This window comes from Neoarius graeffei, chromosome 4, assembly GCF_027579695.1.
Source record: "Neoarius graeffei isolate fNeoGra1 chromosome 4, fNeoGra1.pri, whole genome shotgun sequence".
Classification (NCBI taxonomy): domain Eukaryota; kingdom Metazoa; phylum Chordata; class Actinopteri; order Siluriformes; family Ariidae; genus Neoarius; species Neoarius graeffei.
Genome location: NC_083572.1, coordinates 113,780,387 through 113,800,241, shown reverse-complemented (window position 1 = coordinate 113,800,241; position 19,855 = coordinate 113,780,387). Strand labels below are relative to the sequence as shown.

The following is a 19,855-nucleotide window of genomic DNA, read 5'->3' as shown; positions in this document are numbered from 1 at the left end:
AGCTTTTTTCTTGTATGATCATCTAGAAGGGGAGGCAAGGGAGGAAATTAAGTACCATTCCAATGCTGACAAGAGTGATCCCGAACGAATCATTGCCATCTTATGGGAACTGTATGGGTGCTCCCAGTCCTATGTAGCCCTCCAGGAGGCTTTCTTCTCTAGAAAGCAGCAAGAGGGTGAGACTTTATTGGAGTTCTCACTGGCTTTGATGAAGCTGATAGATAGAATTAAGCAGTGTGCACCTAATTGTTTAGCAAATTTTGAGGTTCTTTTGTATGACCAGTTTGCCGAACATGTGATCGATGGTGCATTACGTAGGGAGCTTAAGCAACTAACATGGTGCCAGCCCACCATCACCATGTTAGAATTAAGAGCTGAGGCAATCAGGTGGGAACGGGAGGGTTTGCCAGGCGGAGCCAGAGGGCATAGCTATTCAGTCCCATCAGGATGTGGTATTCAATATGGTGTACGGGGAGGGGGGGGGGCAAATGAGTCCTAGTGCCCCCTTTGGGTCTGAAATGGCAGAGTTAAAAGAGCTGTTGAAACGTCAGCAAGATCATTTGAACCAGCTTTCACAGAGTGTTTCCTTGTTACAACGGTCCCGCTTCCCACCCCATAGTAATCCCATTATATGTAAAAGGTGCCAAAAGCCCAGCCATTTTGCTCGGGAATGTGACGGGGAATGGGTTGTTTCTCGTACCTCGCCTCCCTCGACAGCTCCTTCTAGTGGGAATAGACAGTCTTCTCATATCCTGGAGGAAAACTAGCTCCCACCGAATTGCAGAGCCACAGTTTAGGTGGGGGCCTGATTGGCTCAAGTGCTAGTGGTGGCAGGACAAGCTTAATGTCATCATGCCCGCATTTGGATGTGCTTATGGGGGGGGGGGGGGTATGTGTGCCCTGCCTAATAGACACTGGTTCTATGGTGTCAATGATTACTGAATCCTTCTTTATTATTCACTTTCAGTCATGGGGCTCTGACCATCTGCAATCTTGTCAGTGGTTGCAGCTCCATGCAGTTAATGGCCTGGCTATTCCTTACATTGGCTATTTGGAACTGGATATAGAACTCTGTGGGGAGTTATTACCTCATTGTGGGGTGTTAGTTGTTAAGGACCCGGCTGGTGGGGTAGGCTTGCAGTCCCCAGGGGCCGTAGGGATGAATATACTGAGCAAATGCTACCATGAGCTCTTTGGTCAGCATGGCCCTGCCCTTTTTGATCTGCCCTTGGTTTCACAGGCTCATAGCTTAGTTGTTCAGGCTTTGCAATTTTGCCATCGTGCAGACAGCAATGTTGCCAGGCCTGGGAGGGTAAAGGTCTGGGGTAAGCAGGCATATTGAATTCCTGGTGGCACCATGATGATGGTTGCCACGACATGCTCAGCCCAGTACTCCCATAACCCTGTGTTATTTGAGCCCCCTGAAACAGGCTTACCAGCTGGCCTGTTGGCTTCCCCCGCCCTGATTCGAGTGACTTGAGGCACCGGCTTTATACCCATGGTTAATGTAGGCAGTGATGATGTTTTATTATACCCTCATACATGCTTGGGTAAGTTGTACAGTGTACAAGTGGTTAGCTTGCCTGCAGATGTGCTGGAGGTTGATGCCACGACAGTAACCATGGCTTCCCATACAGTGGTTCCTTCCATACTGGATCAGATCAAGGCTATAGACTTGTCTGCTCTGTCTGATGCAGACCAGGAACAAGTAAAGTCACTGCTGCATAAGTTTAGTGGAGTCTTTTCTACCCATGATAGAGATTTGGGTTGTACTAACCTTATTTCCCATCATATACCCCTAATCGATGATGCCCCTGTTCGACAGCGACACAGGCGTATCCCTCCCTCTGAGTATAGTAAGTTGGCCAAGGCTCATATCAATCAGCTGTTGGAGGTGCAGGTCATCAGGGAGAGCAGTAGTCCTTATGCTTCTCCTATCATCTTGGTGCAGAAAAAAGATGGTAGCCTGCATGTGTGCGTGGACTACCACCAACTTAACGCCAAGACTCGTAAGGATGCCTTCCCTTTACCCCGAATAGAGGAGTCTCTGGATGTGCTGGCAGGGGCCCGGTGGTTTTCCACAATGGACTTAGCCAGTGGATATAACTAGGTTCCTGTCAATGAGGGTGATCGTTCTAAGACCGCATTTTGCATTCCATTTGGCCTCTTTGAACGGGATCACATGCCATTTGGGCTTTGTAATGCCCCTGTGACCTTTCAGAGGCTAATGGAGTGGCTCTTTGGGGATCAACAATGTCAGACTTTACTCTTGTATCTTGACGATATTGTGATTTTTTTCCTCCTCAGTTTCTCAACATTTGGAGCGGTTAGAGGTGGTCTTGGGGCGCTTACAGTGGGAGGGCCTAAAGGCCAAGTTGGGGAAGTGTGCTTTTTTCAAGCAGGAGGTAGGCTATCTGGGCCATGTCATTTCGCAACATGGGGTAGCCACAGATCCCAAAAAGATTGAGGCTGTTGCTTGTTGGCACTTACTCAGCACAGTGTCAGAATTGTGCTCCTTCTTGGGCTTTGCCAGCTATTACTGCTGGTTTGTGGAAGGGTTTGCCAAGTTGGCGGCACCCCTGCACGGATTGGTGGCTGAGCTAGGTGGTACAAAATCCAGGAGAGGCTCCAGCCATAGTCTTGGCTCTTCCTGGACAGAACAGTGCCAGCATAGCTTTGAGGAATTGAAAAGAAGGCTCACCACTGCTCCTGTTCTCACTTATGCTGACTTTAGGCTGACGTTTATTTTGGAGGTTGATGCCAGCCATAGTGGCTTGGGAGCGGTACTCTCCCAAGAGCAGGAGGGAAAAGTGTGCCCCATAGCATATGCTAGCCGAGGTCTGAGGCCCACTGAACGCAATAGTATGTCCAATTACAGCTCCATGAAATTGGAGTTCCTTGCGCTCAAGTGGGCCATGACAGAGAAGTTTAGGGAATACCTGCTGGGACATCATTGCTTGGTCTATATAGACAATAATCCCCTCAGACATTTGTCCTCGGCTAAGTTGGGGGCCCCGGAACAACGGTGGGCTGCCCAGTTGGCCTCTTTTGATTTTGAAATAAAGTATCGTTCCGGTCGGCATAACCATAATGCGGATGCCCTGTCTAGACAGCACCCCACAGACTTGTCTGGTTCAGCGGAGTTGGCCTTAGGCACCGTCCTCCTTGCCTCATTACAGCAGGCAATAGAAGCACAGCCAACAGCAACAGTCACCCAGACCATTATTACTGCTCTACCGGGACATAGTAGCTCAGAGTTGCACTCCATGCAGGAAGCAGATCCTACCTTACAGGAGGTTCTGCCCCACTGGCAACAGAAAGTGAGGCCTAGCTCTGAGGTGTGTAAGCGCATGTCAAAATCTGTGATAATCCTGTTATGCCAGTGGGATCGACTGGTGGAGAGGGAGGGAATCATGTACCGAAGGGTTCTGCGGCCAGACGGTGCAGGGGAGTGTTTTCAGTTGTTATTACCAGCCAGACTCCAAACAGAGGTATTGACTCAGCTCCATCAGGATCACGGCCACCAAGACATCGAACATACTATGGAGCTGGTTAGGAAATGATACTATTGACCGGGCATGTCTACTGACATGGCCCGTTGGTGCCTTGAGTGTGACTGGTGCCAACTGGCCAAGGACTCTCAACCAGTGGCCCATAGTTTTATGGGACATCTGTTGGCTTCACGGCCACATGAAGTGCTTGCCATTGATTTTACCCTGTTAGAGCCGTCTCGGTCTGGCCGGGAGAATGTCTTGGTTATGACTGATGTTTTTAGCAAATACACTCTGGCCATTCCCACTAGAGATCAACGCATTGCCACAGTAGCCCAGGTGCTTGTTTGTGAGTGGTTTTATAAGTTTGGTGTCCCAGCTCGCATTTACTCTGATCAAGGCAGATGCTTTGAGGCATCCTTAATTCAACAGCTTTGCCATCTCTATGAGATTCAGAAGTCTCGGACTACCCCCTACCATCCAGCTGGAAATGGCCAGTGCAAACGCTTTAATCGCACATTATACAACCTTCTTCGTACGCTACCTGCATCACATAAGAGAGACTGGGTAGTTTGCCTTCTGCAACTACTCTTTAGCTATAACTCCACCCCCCCCATCCAGTCACTGGGGAGTCCCCATACTTCCTAATGTTTGGTCAAGAACTGCGGTTACCCATTGATTTTTTGTTAGGGAGGGTTCAAGAGCCAAGAGCAGGCAGCCTCCATGACTGGGTCATGGAACATCAGACCAGATTGCAGGTGGCCTTTCATGGAGCCCGTGACCATTTGCAGGCTGCAGCAAATCAGAGAAAGGAGACTCATGATCATCGGGTCCATGATGCACCATTGGGGGAGGGTCAGCTGGTATATCTGCGTGACTTAAATGTGCAAGGTAGACATAAAATCCAGGACCTATGGAGCCCAGTGGTGCATCAAGTTATCAAGGCCCTCCCAGCTGGAGGAGGGGTGTATACTATTGCACCAGTGGGCAATCCCAGTAAGGTAAAACATGTACATCGTAGCCTATTGAAGGCTTGTCTAGGACAGGACCTTCCCATGGGCCCTACTCAGACAGGGCCACTGGTTGTGGAGGCTAGTTCTCCAGAACCAGAGGAGACGGCCGATCTAGCCCTCCTTGTCCCTGACGGGCCACTGGTAGTGGAGTGGGTGACCTCACAGGAGGAGGATAAGGTGGATTCGGCTCCCCCTGGCCTTGAGCTTGCCCAACATCCTCCAGAAGTGCCTGGAGCTGTGCCTGCACTTCCCCCTCTTGCCCCTGAGGCCACCTTGGGCCCAGCCGCCATACTAGACCTGCCCCCCATGCCATTAGGGTCCACTATGACTAGTGTGAATGCCCCAGTTGTACCATCACCCCCTGTAGAGGACCAGTGTGGTAACATCGGGCTATCCCTACATCGGACCACAAGGTTCACAGCTGGTCACCACCCTAATATTTATCATCTACCACGACCAGTAGGTGGTGGGGCACTTGGTGCTAGCGACTCTGCATCAAGTGCAATCACAGCCTTGTTTAGGCCGTAGAACTAAGTGGGGAGTTGACGGGTGTTCCATTGTCGGGATGACGATGCAAAAAGGTGGGGATAGATTGTAGTGGGATGAATGGGTGGAGCTCCTGGTAATGGCGATTGTGGGCCAATGGGTATGCTGGGAGCTTATATATAAGGATATGGAGATCTGGCCCAGGAAAAAAACGCCTTCGTTTCCTGGTCCTACTTTGGCTCCCCATATACCCGTTTCTGCCTGATCGCCGGTAAGATTTCCTGTGTGTTTGATGCGCGTTGTTCTTTGTCATGGCTTATTCCTTGTGTTGTGGGTAATGTGTTCTACTTTCTGCAGCCTCCGTTGGTGAGCTACGTTAATACCTTGCTGCACGTCTGAGTCTGTATAGCCTGTACCGGTAGGTTCCCATTCAGTTTATTTATGTTGGCAGCTTGTTCCATGTTTATTGTAACCAAGAAACTTTCTGCAGTATTAAAGAATCGTGACTGAACCTGTGGAATTCGGCATTGCAAACAACTTGATACTGCTCCCCCGGTATGTAGCTTGATAGAGCATTAGAATGAACTTGTTGTTTCACCTATTTTTTTTATTAACGTGACATTTTATGATGCATTTTAGGAATTGTGGGCATACAGGTACATGACATTCATTGGGGTGCCTTTTGCTGTTTTGCTTGGCCCTGATTTTGTGTGATTGGCCTGACGGCAAACAGAGTTTTTGCTGTATGCCAGCTGCAATTATGTGGCGTTGCTGTTCTGTTTGCGTTGTGTGTGATTGTCTGTGAGAGTGAGAGAGTGTCTATATTTGTAATTTATCTTTGTTATATTTTGTTTTCTGTTGGCCTACTTTGTGTGGGCTAATTGTTTTGTGTGTCTTCTTTTCCTTTGTGTACTGGTGGGAGGATTTTTGACAACTACCCTGGATCACCAGCATACACTTTTCATTAGTTGTTTGTTGGTTTGTTTGTTTGTTTGTTTGTTTGTTTGTTTTTGTTTTGGGTTGTTTTGTTTGAATTAATTTTGTGTCAATTTAGTTTAACTTGTTTTTTTTTTTGTTTGATTTCTACCAATTTTATTGAGTAGATGTGTGTATGTGTCTTTGGGTGTGTTTGTTAATTGTGTCCACTTCCAGTTATATTAATTTTCTTTCCAGTGTGCTGTGGTCACGTGTGATTGTCAAGTTGGACATCTTTTGCTGTGGGTGTGTTCACGTGTGAGTGGGAGTTTATTCCTGGGACTTTTCCTAGGCCAAAGACTTGCCCTTTTCGCGGGTAAGCCCCCAGCCTAGACATTTCTTTTTTTTTCCTCCTCTTCTTCCCTCTCCATTTGAGGTGGTACATACAATTGTGTGGTTGTGAGTGCTGAGTCTGTGTTTCATAAATATAAATATTTTATACTTTTTTAATAAACTGAATTTCATGGATGAAAACACATTTCTTGTCTTGCGGGTACAATGAACCTGTGTGTTATAGAACAGTCTATGGGTAATAACTGAGACACCTGTTAAGGTGATACTGGTCTAGGTAAATTCTCTAGTGGCGTAGTCGGAATATTACAATCCCCCCTCCCCTTTTGCTACACTTCCAAGATATGTGCAGTGGTCCAATATGTTGAGTTGATCATCGCCAATCATTATTGGCTGTGAAGCCTCTGGTTGTCTTGTAATCGAGAGATTTCATGGGAGAAACCTGCACAGTGATTTGTTAAAGATGATGCTAAGGATGTGCAACCCTTGGCCCAACCCTTAACTGCGCCATCTTGGCCCAGCATTGATGGTTCCCATGGCAGAAGAAAATCCCAAGATGACTGGAATCAATGAAGGGCAGCAGGGGATTGGCAGAACTATTATAGGAGGTACCTTATAATATATGTTGCATTAGACATTTCCGCAGCAGTCTATCATGTGTACAGTCACCACAGTGGCTAACTAGCAGCAGCTAATGGCTAATATTCATGGGAGAAAATAACTGACACTCCACTGTCTCTTTGGCCTCTGACACTCACTCACTGGCCTTTTATTCTGCGCATGCTCAATATATACATCCCAGTGCGTGCAGGCACTCACGTTCAGCATGACATCACTGTGTAAGCTATTTAACATGACTTTGCCACTATTTATCAAATATGTTTAACACTCCCACTCAAAGACATGTTTATAGCTCCCTCTAGTGGTAAACAAAACCAAAAATACATAACTCCAAAACTCAAAATAAAACCTTTGGCATACAGTACTGGCAGTGTTCTGAAGACTTCAAATAAAACTTATCGTTACAAAACTTAACAGTTCACATTTCTCTCCAGAAACATTTACATGTCAGCTCTCACTACTCTCCAAACAAATATCCCTTGAACTTCTCAAATTTAGCCTTTGTCAATGGCTTGGTAAGAACATCAGCTGCCATGTTTGCAGTAGGGCAGTATTCTATTAATATCTTCCCTTCTGTGTGTGCAGAACATACAAAGTGATACTTAATATCCACATGTTTGCTTCTCTGTCTGCATACTGGGTTCTTAGACAACGCTATTGCCCCCTGATTGTCCTCATATATCTTGACTGGTACATGCTGGCTACTACCATCCATTCCTTTAAGTAGTTGTACTAGGTACTGTACATACTCTCTTGAGTAGTGGCTGCTAGCACTATATACTCCGCCTCGCAGGTAGATAGTGCCACTGTTGGCTGCTTTCTACTCTTCCATGATATAACTGGACCACTCTTAGTTAAGCTGAAACAGTATCCAGTTGTGCTCTTCCTATCATTTTTGTCAGTTGCCCAATCAGCGTCACTATATCCCTCAAGTTGTAGGCTTTCCTCACATTTTCAATAGTGTAATTCTTGATCTATCATACCCTTTAGGTATCTCAGTAGGTGTTTTGCTGCAACCCAATGCTGTTGCTTTGGTTCAGCTAAGTGTTGTGAAAGCTTACTAACAACCCAGCTCAAGTCAGGTCTGGTACATGTCATAATGTAAATCAAGCTACCTACTATTTCTCTATATCCTGTTGAGTCAATAGCCTCACCCTCATTGTCAAAATTCAACTTTTGCTCAGATGGGGTGGATCTCGGTTTACATTCAGACATTCCAAATTTTGCTAACATTTTCACAATGTGTCTCTTTTGAGTCATTTTGATCTCTCCTTCACTGTGACTAAAGTCAATACCCAGAAAGTGCTTAAGTGGACCCATATCCTTCATCTTAAACCTTCTCTTCAGCATCTCCTTTACATCACTGAGTAATGTGTCTTTACTTGCTGCTATGATTAAGTCGTCTACCCACACTAACAGAATCACTTTCTCATTGTCAGATTCTCTGCTGTAGACACAATGATCAGCATCATTTTGCACAAAACCATTCCCCGTAAGGTGATCATGCAGTAACAGGTTCCAGTTATGACTGGACTGTTTTAATCCATACAATGACTTGTTGATTTTGCACACTAAAGGCCTCTGCATGCTCTTGCGACAAGGCTTTCGCAGATAGCTTTTCGCAGACAGTTGTAATTTATTGTTGAGCGGGGGAATAGGCATGCGCGATGTTATTCACTGGCACAACGCAAGGGGGCGTGAAGTCACTAGGAGTAGTTGGTGGGTGTGGTTAGTGGAGTGTTTATCCTCCGGTTACTTATAATGACTAGAACTTTTTTTTATAATGACTAGAACTGGAGTCGTATAGATGTACGTACTTCCTCAATCAACTGCTCTTCATGCTGCTCCATCTTCGCTCGTGTTTTTAAAAATGCCAGTCATGAAAACAAAACAAACCGGGAAAGTAGGGAAGCGGAAGTGCGTGTACAGCGGGTAGAGTGGACCAATCAGAGCCCTCTTGTCTGTGGCGCTGTCTGCGAGGCTTCTGCGGTGGTCACAATTTTTGGGAGGTGCGCGCAGAGCATCTGCAAAGGTGGGGGGGGGCTACGCAGACACTGTCTGCGACACCGTCTGCGAGGACTGGGTTGTCAGCATAAATTGGCCTTTAGTGTTCTCCTGTTTCTGACTTAATCTCAAAAACTTCCGGCTGCTCCATATATACCTCGCAGTCCATTGGAGCATGGAGGTAAGCAGACTTTACATCCATTTGGTGTAGTGTAAGATCCTCCTGTACAGCAACCTGCATTAATGCTTGGACAGAGGTCATGTTGGCCGTGGGTGAGAATGTCTCTTTATAGTCAATCCCTTCCACTTGACCATACCCCTTTGCCACATATCTGGCTTTACAAGTCTCAGATCCATCTGGGCTCTCTTTCACTGCATATACCCAGTGACCTCCCACTGCTTGTTTGCCCTTCGGCAGTGGAGTCAGAGTGAAAGTCTCATTCTCTGTTAAAGAGTTCATCTCTTCTCTCATTGCATCAGTCCATATTTTTGATTTCTCAGAGTCCATAGCCTCCCTAAATGTTTTAGGTACATCATAGGCCACCCTGTAGAAATAATCCACGTTTTCACATTCATCATTATCACACTCAGCTTTACATTGGTACTCCTTTAAGTACTCTGGAGCTTTTCTCTCTCTTGTAGGATACAGTATCTCCTTTCTCCCTGTTCTCTCTGAGTGCTATCTGCCTGAGTTGGATCTGCCTCAGTAGTCTCCTCCACACTAGGCTCTCTACTCTCTTCAGGCTGTCCCTGACCCTGGTTGACTATCTTTGGTGGAGTATTTCCATAACTCTCAATGTTGTCCCCCCTGTCACCACCTGTCTGAGTTTGGCTATCTGCGCTACCTTTGGTGATAAATTTCACTAGCCTATGTTTTAGGACTTTCCCTGTCTCAGGATAATACACATTGTATGCTGGGCTATACTTATCATAGCCGACAAAGATCCCTTTGTCACATTTAGAATCCAACTTCTTCTTTTCCTACTTATATACGTAACATTCAGAGCCAAATAACTTCATGTGAGATAGGTTAGGTGTTTTTCCTGTGAAAACATGGTAAGGTGTCTGCTCTAGGCGTTTACTGTAACACCTGTTATGAATTTGGGCTGCTGTCTGTACATCATACAGCATAATTGCTGTATAAAAATCATAAATCATAAAAATCATAAAATCCATAATTGCTTTGGGAGGTTACTCTCCAACAGCATGCATTGTGACATCTCAAATAGGGTCCTCCATCCTCTTTCGGCAATTCCGTTCTGATGAGGTGAGTAGGGTGCACTTGTCTCGTGCCTTATCCCTTTACTCCTAAGTAAAGACTGTAACTCCTGCCTGGTAAACTCTGTACCGTTATCTGACCTTATGCACTTTATCTTTCCATATGGAGCTACGTCTGCTATGAATTTCTCCGTAGCTTTTGTCGTGTCACTTTTTGTTTTGATAAAGTATGGAAAAATCATCCCACTGTAATCCTCAGTAAATGCTATCACATACCTGTATCCATCCTTATCTGCTGGTTCTATAGGGCCGCATAAGTCAGTGTGTACTAGCTCTAGTACTGCAGTAGCTTTGGCATCTGCCTGCCTGTTTCTGCTTTGTGTAAACTTGCCCTGTATGCATATTTCACAGTTTTGATTAGACTTGTCATTTTTCCCTTTTATCGACATTCCTTCAACCACCTTTTCCAATTTTGCAATATTATCAAAATTACAATGACCAAGTATTCTATGCCAGGTTTGAATGTCATGACAACCATACACTTCATCAATATTTTCATCCCCTACTGTGCTAAGGTAATACAGCCTACCATACACCTCCATTTTGAACTTTGTACCGTCCTTGTTGACCAGCCAGTCATCACCATCCTTGAAGCGAATCTCGGCTCCGTTGGCTGTCGCCGCTTTGACTGAAAAGATGTTCTGTGGAAATGATGGGATGTAGAGTGCTTGCTTGAGCCTTGTTCTCACTCATCATCCCTCGCTGTCCAGCAAGTAGATCTCGGCGTCTCCTCTCATTTTTGCCACCCCGCTCACCTTGGTCCCATCGGCAAGCTCGATCTTGTGGTCCTCGGGTCTGAAGCTCTTGTCCACGGTTTTGAACTTTGTGGTGTCATTGATCATGTGTGAAGTGGCACCACAGTCGACCATGAGACCCTTCTTGTTTCCTTGCTGTATTGGACAGTCACTTATCTGGAAAAAACAGAAAGTTGTAGACTCTTCTTCAGCCTCTCCATCAGCTTTCTTCATGTAGTCACTGCCTCATCCTCAACCGCGCCCTCTGCCTCGCCATGGTGTGTCCCACTTTCGATCTTCTCTTCTCTGTGGGGTGTTGTCCGGACATGCCCTAGCCATGTGTCCCTTTTTACCGCACGTATAACACTCGACATCAGCCAAGTCCATTTTCTTTCCACGTCCTCTACCACGTGCTTTCGTTGCCCTGCTAGTCTTCATTACCTTGTCTTCCACATTCACATCACTTCTCCCATATTTCTCTGTACTCTCATAACTTCGCAGTTTCGTTTTAAACTCGACAAACGTTACAACATCATTTGTCTGTGTGATGTGCACTATGAATGGCTTGTATGACTCAGGTAGCCCTTTTACTACCATTGCTATCTGAAGCCCACCACTTATTTGTTCGTCTGCTCTTCTTAATGACGTGAATATAGTCTCTGCTCGAATTATATAGTCAGTAACTGTTTCATTGCTAGCTTTATAGAGCGAGGAAAGTTCACAGTATAAACTCACAACGCGGGGTTTGTCCTTTCCTGCGTAGTGCTCGCGAAGAATCCCCAGTGCTTTTCTTCCATCTCGTTTCGCATCTCTCATTACCAACGACAAACTCTTGTTGTCCAGACATTGCACAAGCTCTGCATAAGACTCTCCGTTCTTTGCCTCATCTTCCGCGAGCACTCTTTTGTCGGCCAAATCTATCTCCGGATCCTCCAGGATAACATCTCTGAGACCACGCAACTCCATGTGCGCGAGGAACCTTGTTTCCCAGAGTTCATAACTTTTCTCGTCACCGTCAAATAAAAGTCTCAGCCACCTGTGGCCTGCCTGACTGGGCCCATAACCTGTTGCGTTAGACATTTCTGCAGCAGTCTATCATGTGTACAGTCACCACAGTGCTAACTAGCAGCAGCTAATGGCTAATATTCACGGGAGAAAATAACTGACACACCACTGTCTCTTTGGCCTCTGACACTCACTCACTGGCCTTTTATTCTGCGCATGCTCAATATATACAACCCGGTGCGCGCAGGCACTCACGTTCAGCATGACATCACTGTGTAAGCTATTTAACATGACTTTGCCTCTATTTATCAAATATGCTTAACAACATATCTTCAAGGTCCCCTCACTTGGTTTAGTTCATCAGTCAAGATGGTGTTCTGGGGTGTGGCCCTTGGAGCCATCAAGTGAGAGTTGAGGTGTCAGTGATGACCAGTATTCCAGAGCCATCCCATGGGATGCGACTGCCCTGTAAACAAAGGTACTATGTCTCATGTCACCCCCAAACACCCCTTGCGGTAACTGCCCTTCAGATAGCTATGCTAGGGATCTGCTGTGAATTCTTGACAGTATGTAAACGTTGAGCAGTAGTGTACTACACGGTGTTTCGGTATTATTTTTTCCAAGGTTACGTGGGACAAATGAAACAAAGCTGTGGGTCTTGTGTTTAGCATGTGTGCCATAATGCTTTCTCCTGGTTAGCTTAGCTTTTTGGAATATTATGTAAACACACTTAGAAGCATCCAGCTTCATGTTCTGTAAGCTACTACCACTGCTACTGCCACCTAGTGTGTAAGAAGAGGTACAGCTCATATGAATATTAACGGAAATATTGCAGTACACAATATGAGCGGCAAATTTGTATCATGGTATTTGAGACAACAAGATTCTGTCTCATGCATAACTGTATATGTTTTTTTTTTACTTTACATGGTATCTTGACATTTTATAAAATGTAAACTACAATACTGATGAATTATAAAACATCTTCCTAATAACCAAATATCTGAGAATGGATGGACTAATTAGAGAATATCAGCATAATTAGGCTAATTAGTGCTGAACTGTTTATGCCTAGTTATTTACTAGTTAGTCTGATGATAGCTAACTTGTTAGGATCATTGTTACTAGTTATCCTAAAAGATGAATAATTTTATGGTTAATTTTAATGGAACTGTGTGATTTAACTCTACTCGGGCATGCTGATCATCACCTGCACCATGGTAAACTGTACAGTTGGAGTTGTGTTCATTGTCAGGGACAGAACTGACCGCGTATCCCATCTCATACTTACACCTGTCTCTTATGTTTCACAGGTGAATTTGTGCTGAAAGACATATTTAAGAAACATGTGACTGGGTATCTGTATCCATGGCAACACTGATGAGTAAGCTCACACAGAATGTGTCCGTCAGTTTCTGCACCAAAACACTGATTTTGAACTTCTTGTGAAACTGGTTTTATTTTATTCATCATGTTACTCTTACCCAGAGGTGGACAGTAACGAAGTACATTTACTTGAGTACTGTACTTAAGTACACTTTTTGAGTATCTGTACTTTACTTGAGTATTACCTTTTTTGGAAACTTCTGACTTTAACTTCACTACATTTGAAAGGCAAGCATGATACTTTTTACTACATTTCTATCAAGGTCCTCATTACTCATTATTATGAAGCAACTTTGAAAGTGGATGTTTTTTTCTTTTTTTTGAAAACATGATTGTTTTTTTCGCAGGTGATACTGAGACAGCTGGTCAGTAATCACTAGGGTCATGTCACATCCAGAGACTGGATAAAATCCACTTCAGTTTCTCTGCAGCATTATTTGAACATGATCAGTTGATGGCAGAATGTTAGAAGGTGGTTCTTCTGGGGAATGCATGCACCCATGGCCCATGAACCTATGTTTCAGTTTTCTGAAAGGATTAAAGATTTGTTTCGTTTTAAATGTTTGCTTTGTTTGCCGAAAGCGAACCACATCACAGCCTACAAAAACTTGCCATCCAAGCTGCGGAAGCATATTGAGGAATGTAAACATTTTATTCCAAGAGAAAGCTTGCAACGAAGTTGTCTGTGCTTTTAGAGCAAGCGATAATGTTGCAATAGCTATACAGTCTGGTTAGACAAATGACTTTCTCAGAGGATCCAACTTGGGAAATTGCAAAGAGGGAGATTCTCCCTCTCTGTGAGTAGCTCGGAGGGAGACAAGTTTGAGCGCTGTAGGCATGAAGGAGAGTTATATATATCAGCTGGATAGTACAGTAGTAATGCTCACTGACTACGACGTGGGAGATCAGGGTTTGAATCCCGGTCGGGGCAAAACATCATCCAGTAAGGGTCCTTAGGCAAGACCCCTCATGATATATCAGCCTACCTCAGGAATGAGTGAAGACATAACTGATAGCTCAGACGTCGCCCGGGTCAACAAGGTCTGCGTCAGTTGCTAGGGAACCAGGGCAAACTGATGAGAAATGGGCTACTGGAACAAGACATCGATGGAGTAGCTGGAATGCTACTATACAAGCAATCCCAGAGAGAGGGGATACATGCAGCGAATGTGGGACCATTGGATACTTCGAAACCCACAATCAAGCTGCTGACCTGAGAAGGAAGATTGTGACCCAACTGGAAACCTGGAGCCCCTGACGAATACCGAAGCTGAGTTGCCAAGTACCTTCAGAAGATCTACTAGTAGATGTGAAGACAATCTCCACAAGAACCATCACTGAGACCTGATCACATGGAGATGCTTGGACACAAGGTGGGGACATAACAAACAGTATCCACCATGGAAGAGACGATTAAAGGCCAAGGTAAAGGCAGCACAGAGAGAAGTTAGCCAGCTAGCTGAACTACAGAAAGGGAACATGGTGAATAAAGGGGCACCCAGGAAGTACAACTCACTCTCCATACCAGAGGCACTCGAAACTGACTAACAGCCACCCGGTTGAAGAGATACACCAAGGAGGGAGAGGCCGGGAGAATAAACAAGCTGTTCTCCACTGAACCAGCCAAGGTGTACTCTCAGTGGCAGGGAAACAACAACCAGTCAGACCCAGAAGGAGGTGGAAAAATACTGGAAAGACATATGGAAAAGAAAGGCATCACACAACACTCCATGAACACCTAGCAGCACAGATGAACCAGCTGCTGAGGGATGGGACCCACCCAGAATGGCTAACCCAAGGCAGGACAGTCCTAATCATGAAGGACCCCCAGAAGGGACCCATCCCATCCAACTACCGGCCAATTACCTGTCTCTGCAGGCATCATTGTGGCAAAAATGAGTAAGCATGTGGCTCAATTCATGAGCGAGGCACAGAAAGGAATTGGCAGTAACACCAGAGGAGCCAAGCACCAGCTACTGGTCGATAGAACAGTCGCCCGAGACTGTAAGAAGAGACAGACCAACCTGTGCACTGCCTGGATTGACTACAAGAAAGCCTACGACTCAATGCCACACACATGGATACTGGAATGTCTGGAACTGTATAAGATCAACAGGAACCTAAGGACCTTCATCCAGAACTCACTGGAAATGTGGAAGACAACCCTAGATGCCAACTCAAAACCCATTGCCCAAGTCAACATCAAGTGCGGCATATACCAAGGAAATGCGCTATCACCACTGCTGTTCTGCATAGGCCTGAACCCCCTCAGTCAGATCATCACGAAGAGCGACTATGGGTACCGATTCCGTAGTGGGGCAACAATCAGCCACCTGCTCTACATGGATGACATCAAGCTGTATGCCAGGAACGAGCGAGAAATAGACTCGCTGATCCACACCACCCGGATCTACAGCGATGACATAGGGATGTCATTCGGATTGGACAAGTGTGGCCGGATGGTCTCAAAGAGAGGCAAGATGATCCGGAATGAGGGGATTGACCTACCAGAGGGCAACATAGGTGATATCCAAGACAGCTACAAGTACCTTGGCATCCCACAGGCTAATGGAAACCATGAAAAGGCCACAAGGAAGTCAACCACAGCCAAATACCTCCAGAGAGTAAGGCAGGTCCTGAAAAGTCAGCTGAATGGTAAGAACAAGGTCTGAGCCATCAACATGTATGCACTACCAGTCATCAGATACCCCGCTGGTATCATAAACTGGCCAAAGGAGGAGATAGAAGCCACAGATATCAAGACTAGAAAGCTCGTCACCATGCATGGAGGGTTCCACCCCAAGTCCAGCACCCTGAGACTATACACTAAGCGGAAAGAGGGAGGCCGAGGGCTAGTGAGCATCAAGACCACAGTCCAGGATGAAACATCAAAAATCCGAGAATACATCAGAAAGATGGCCCCAAAGGATGAACTGCTAAGTGAATGTCTCAGGCAGCAGAACCCTGATGAGAGTGCAGAGGAGGAGGAACAGACAACCTGGAGGGACAAACCCCTACATGGCATGTACCACCGTCAGATAGAGGAAGTGGCTGATATCAAGAAATCCTACCAGTGGCTGGATAATGCAGGACTGTCAGACAGCACAGAGGCACTAATCATGGTAGCACAAGAACAGGCCATAAGCACAAGAGCCATAGAGGCCAGGATCTACCAGAGCAGATCAGACCCAAGATGCAGACTGCAAAGAAGCCCCTGAAACAGTCCAGCACATAGTAGCAGGGTGTAAGATGCTAGCTGGATCAGCGTACATGGAGAGGCACAACCAAGTGGCTGGGATAGTATACAGGAACATCTGCAACCAGTATGGAATAGAAGTACCCAAGTCCCAATGGGCCATACCACAGAAGGTGGCTGAGAACAACAGGGCCAAGGTTCTGTGGGACTTCAGCTTCCAGACTGACAAACAGATCCTGGCTAACCAACCGGACATAGTGGTGGTGGACAAAGAGCAGAAGAGGGTGGTGGTGATAGATGTGGCGATCCCAGCTGACGCCAACATCAGGAAGAAGGAACATGAGAAACTTGAGAAGTATCAAGGGTTGAAAGAGCAGCTGGAACGGATGTGGAAGGTCAAGGGTTGCGTGGTCCCCGTGGTAGTGGGGGCACTTGGGGCAGTAACCCCCAAACTGGGAGAGTGGCTCCAGCAAATCCCAGGAACAACATCTGAAGACTCAGTCCAGAAGAGTGCAATCCTAGGAACATCGAAGATACTGCGCAGAACCCTCAAACTCCCAGGCCTCTGGTAGAGGACCCGAGCTTGAGGATGACATGGATACCACCCCCCCGCCGGGGGTGAGAAGGATATATATATATATATATATATATATATATATAAAACCCTGATTCCAAAAAAGTTGGGACAAAGTACAAATTGTAAATAAAAATGGAATGCAATGATGTGGAAGTTTCAAAATTCCATATTTTATTCAGAATGGAACATAGATGATATATCAAATGTTTAAATTGAGAAAATTTATAATTTAAAGAGAAAAATTAGGTGATTTTAAATTTCATGACAACAACACATCTCAAAAAAGTTGGGACAAGGCCATGTTTACCACTGTGAGACATCCCCTTTTCTCTTTACAACAGTCTGTAAATGTCTGGGGACTGAGGAGACAAGTTGCTCAAGTTTAGGGATAGGAATGTTAACCCATTCTTGTCTAATGTAGGATTCTAGCTGCTCAACTGTCTTAGGTCTTTTTTGTCGTACCTTCCATTTTATGATGCGCCAAATGTTTTCTATGGGTGAAAGATCTGGACTGCAGGCTGGCCAGTTCAGTACCCGGACCCTTCTTCTACGCAGTCGTGATGCTGTAATTGATGCAGTATGTAGTTTGGCATTGTCATGTTGGAAAATGCAAGGTCTTCCCTGAAAGAGACGTCATTTGGATGTGAGCTTATGTTGCTCTAGAACCTGGATATACCTTTCAGCATTGATGGTGTCTTTCCAGATGTGTAAGCTGCCCATGCAACTAATGCAACCCCATACCATCAGAGATGCAGGCTTCTGAACTGAGCGCTGATAACAACTTGGGTCGTCCTTCTCCTCTTTAGTCCGAATGACACGGCGTCCCTGATTTCCATTAAGAACTTCAAATTTTGATTTGTCTGACCACAGAACAGTTTTCCACTTTGCCACAGTCTATTTTAAATGAGCCTTGGCCCAGAGAAGACGTCTGTGCTTCTGGATCATGTTTAGATATGGCTTCTTCTTTGAACTATAGAGTTTTAGCTGGCAACGGCGGATGGCACGGTGAATTGTGTTCACAGATAATGTTCTCTGGAAATATTCCTGAGCCCATTTTGTGATTTCCAATACAGAAGCATGCCTGTATGTGATGCAGTGCCGTCTAAGTGCCCAAAGATCACGGGCACCCAGTATGGTTTTCCGGCCTTGACCCTTACGCACAGAGATTCTTCCAGATTCTCTGATTCTTTTGATGATATTATGCACTGTAGATGATGATATGTTCAAACTCTTTGCAATTTTACACTGTCAAACTCCTTTCTGATATTGCTCCACTATTTGTTGGTCCAGAATTAGGGGGATTGGTGATCCTCTTCCCATCTTTACTTCTGAGAGCCGCTGCCACTCCAAGATGCTCTTTTTATACCCAGTCATGTTAATAACCTATTGCCAATTGACCTAATGAGTTGCAATTTGGTCCTCCAGCTGTTCCTTTTTTGTACCTTTAACTTTTCCAGCCTCTTTTTGCCCCTGTCCCAACTTTTTTGAGATGTGTTGCTGTCATGAAATTTCAAATGAGCCAAAATTTGGCATGAAATTTCAAAATGTCTCACTTTCGACATTTGATATGTTGTCTATGTTCTATTGTGAATACAATATCAGTTTTTGAGATTTGTAAATTATTGCATTCCGTTTTTATTTACAATTTGTACTTTGTCCCAACTTTTTTGGAATCGGGGTTGTATATGTGTGTGTGTGTGTGTGTGTATGTGTGTGTGTGTGTGTGTGTGTATAATGATGTGTATATATACTGTATGAATGATTCGCCACATTTCGTGTCAATTTCGTGTCAATTAAATCTTATTAATAGTAGCAGATCTAGATAAATCCAGTGACTATAGACCAAACTTTAATATGCCTAAAGTCAATGTTAATGTCAATAATGACTATTATAAATTGCCAGTGGTAGACCCTCTGATGATAATGTTCTTCTCATAATATTCTATTTCTAAGATAGTAAAAGTCAGACAAAAAAATTCAGACAAGTTCGTTAGAATCTAACATCTGGTCTGGTGATCTAGCCTTGTCAGATATAGGGTCATCTTGCTGCCGTCCAAAATAGTCCGCCATTCGTCCCTGGCGATCATCGTGACGGGCGATCCGAACTTTATCTTGGTGATTTTCTGATATTTTTTCTTCGTAGTTTGGCTTTCGTCATTTCCACCAACGGAACTTCGTTTCATTATCTCATTCAAGAGAACAAAGTTAAAGGCGAGAAATGCAGACGAAATGCAGATGCAAAAAAACAAACAAAATGGTTGAGTGTCGCGGGTTTTCTCGTTCTCTCATGAGTATCATTAATAGCGCCATCTGTATGCTTTATCGGTAACTGCTAAGACATTGGGTGGCTCATTGTGACCCCGCGGTGCACCGAATTCCACTCGATTTATATGCGCGCTTGATCTGCGTGCGCATGCCTCCGGCATTCACTCCAATCCCCCCGTTACGCCAATTGGTGTACCGACTGGGGAATCGGCATATACCACAGGGTACACACTTGAGTCCACCCATACAGTATCAGACATACAAAAAGCGGAAAGTCAACTCTTCATTTTCGTCAACATAAACGTATCAAGTTATATATTTTTTAAACTAATCATGTGTAGTAAGGACGGGCGGGAGACTTTTATGTTGTCAGCGGAAGGTTGGGAGGATTTTCTAAATGTTCCCTAAAGTGGGAGATCTCCTGCCCACAGTGGGAGAGTTGGAGCCTCTGCTTTCTATGGATATTCCCGCCAAGTTGCCATAGCCTTGTCCACAGCTAACGATAACACATAGCTAGTTAACTTGGACACTTA

The 19,855-nt window shown here is 45.1% G+C and overlaps 1 pseudogene; it reads left to right on the top strand.

Moving 5' to 3' along the window:
* The first annotated feature begins 1,621 nt into the window (after positions 1 to 1,621).
* The window catches only part of LOC132884668 (uncharacterized), a 62,398-nt pseudogene continuing 44,164 nt past the window's right edge, over positions 1,622 to 19,855 (top strand).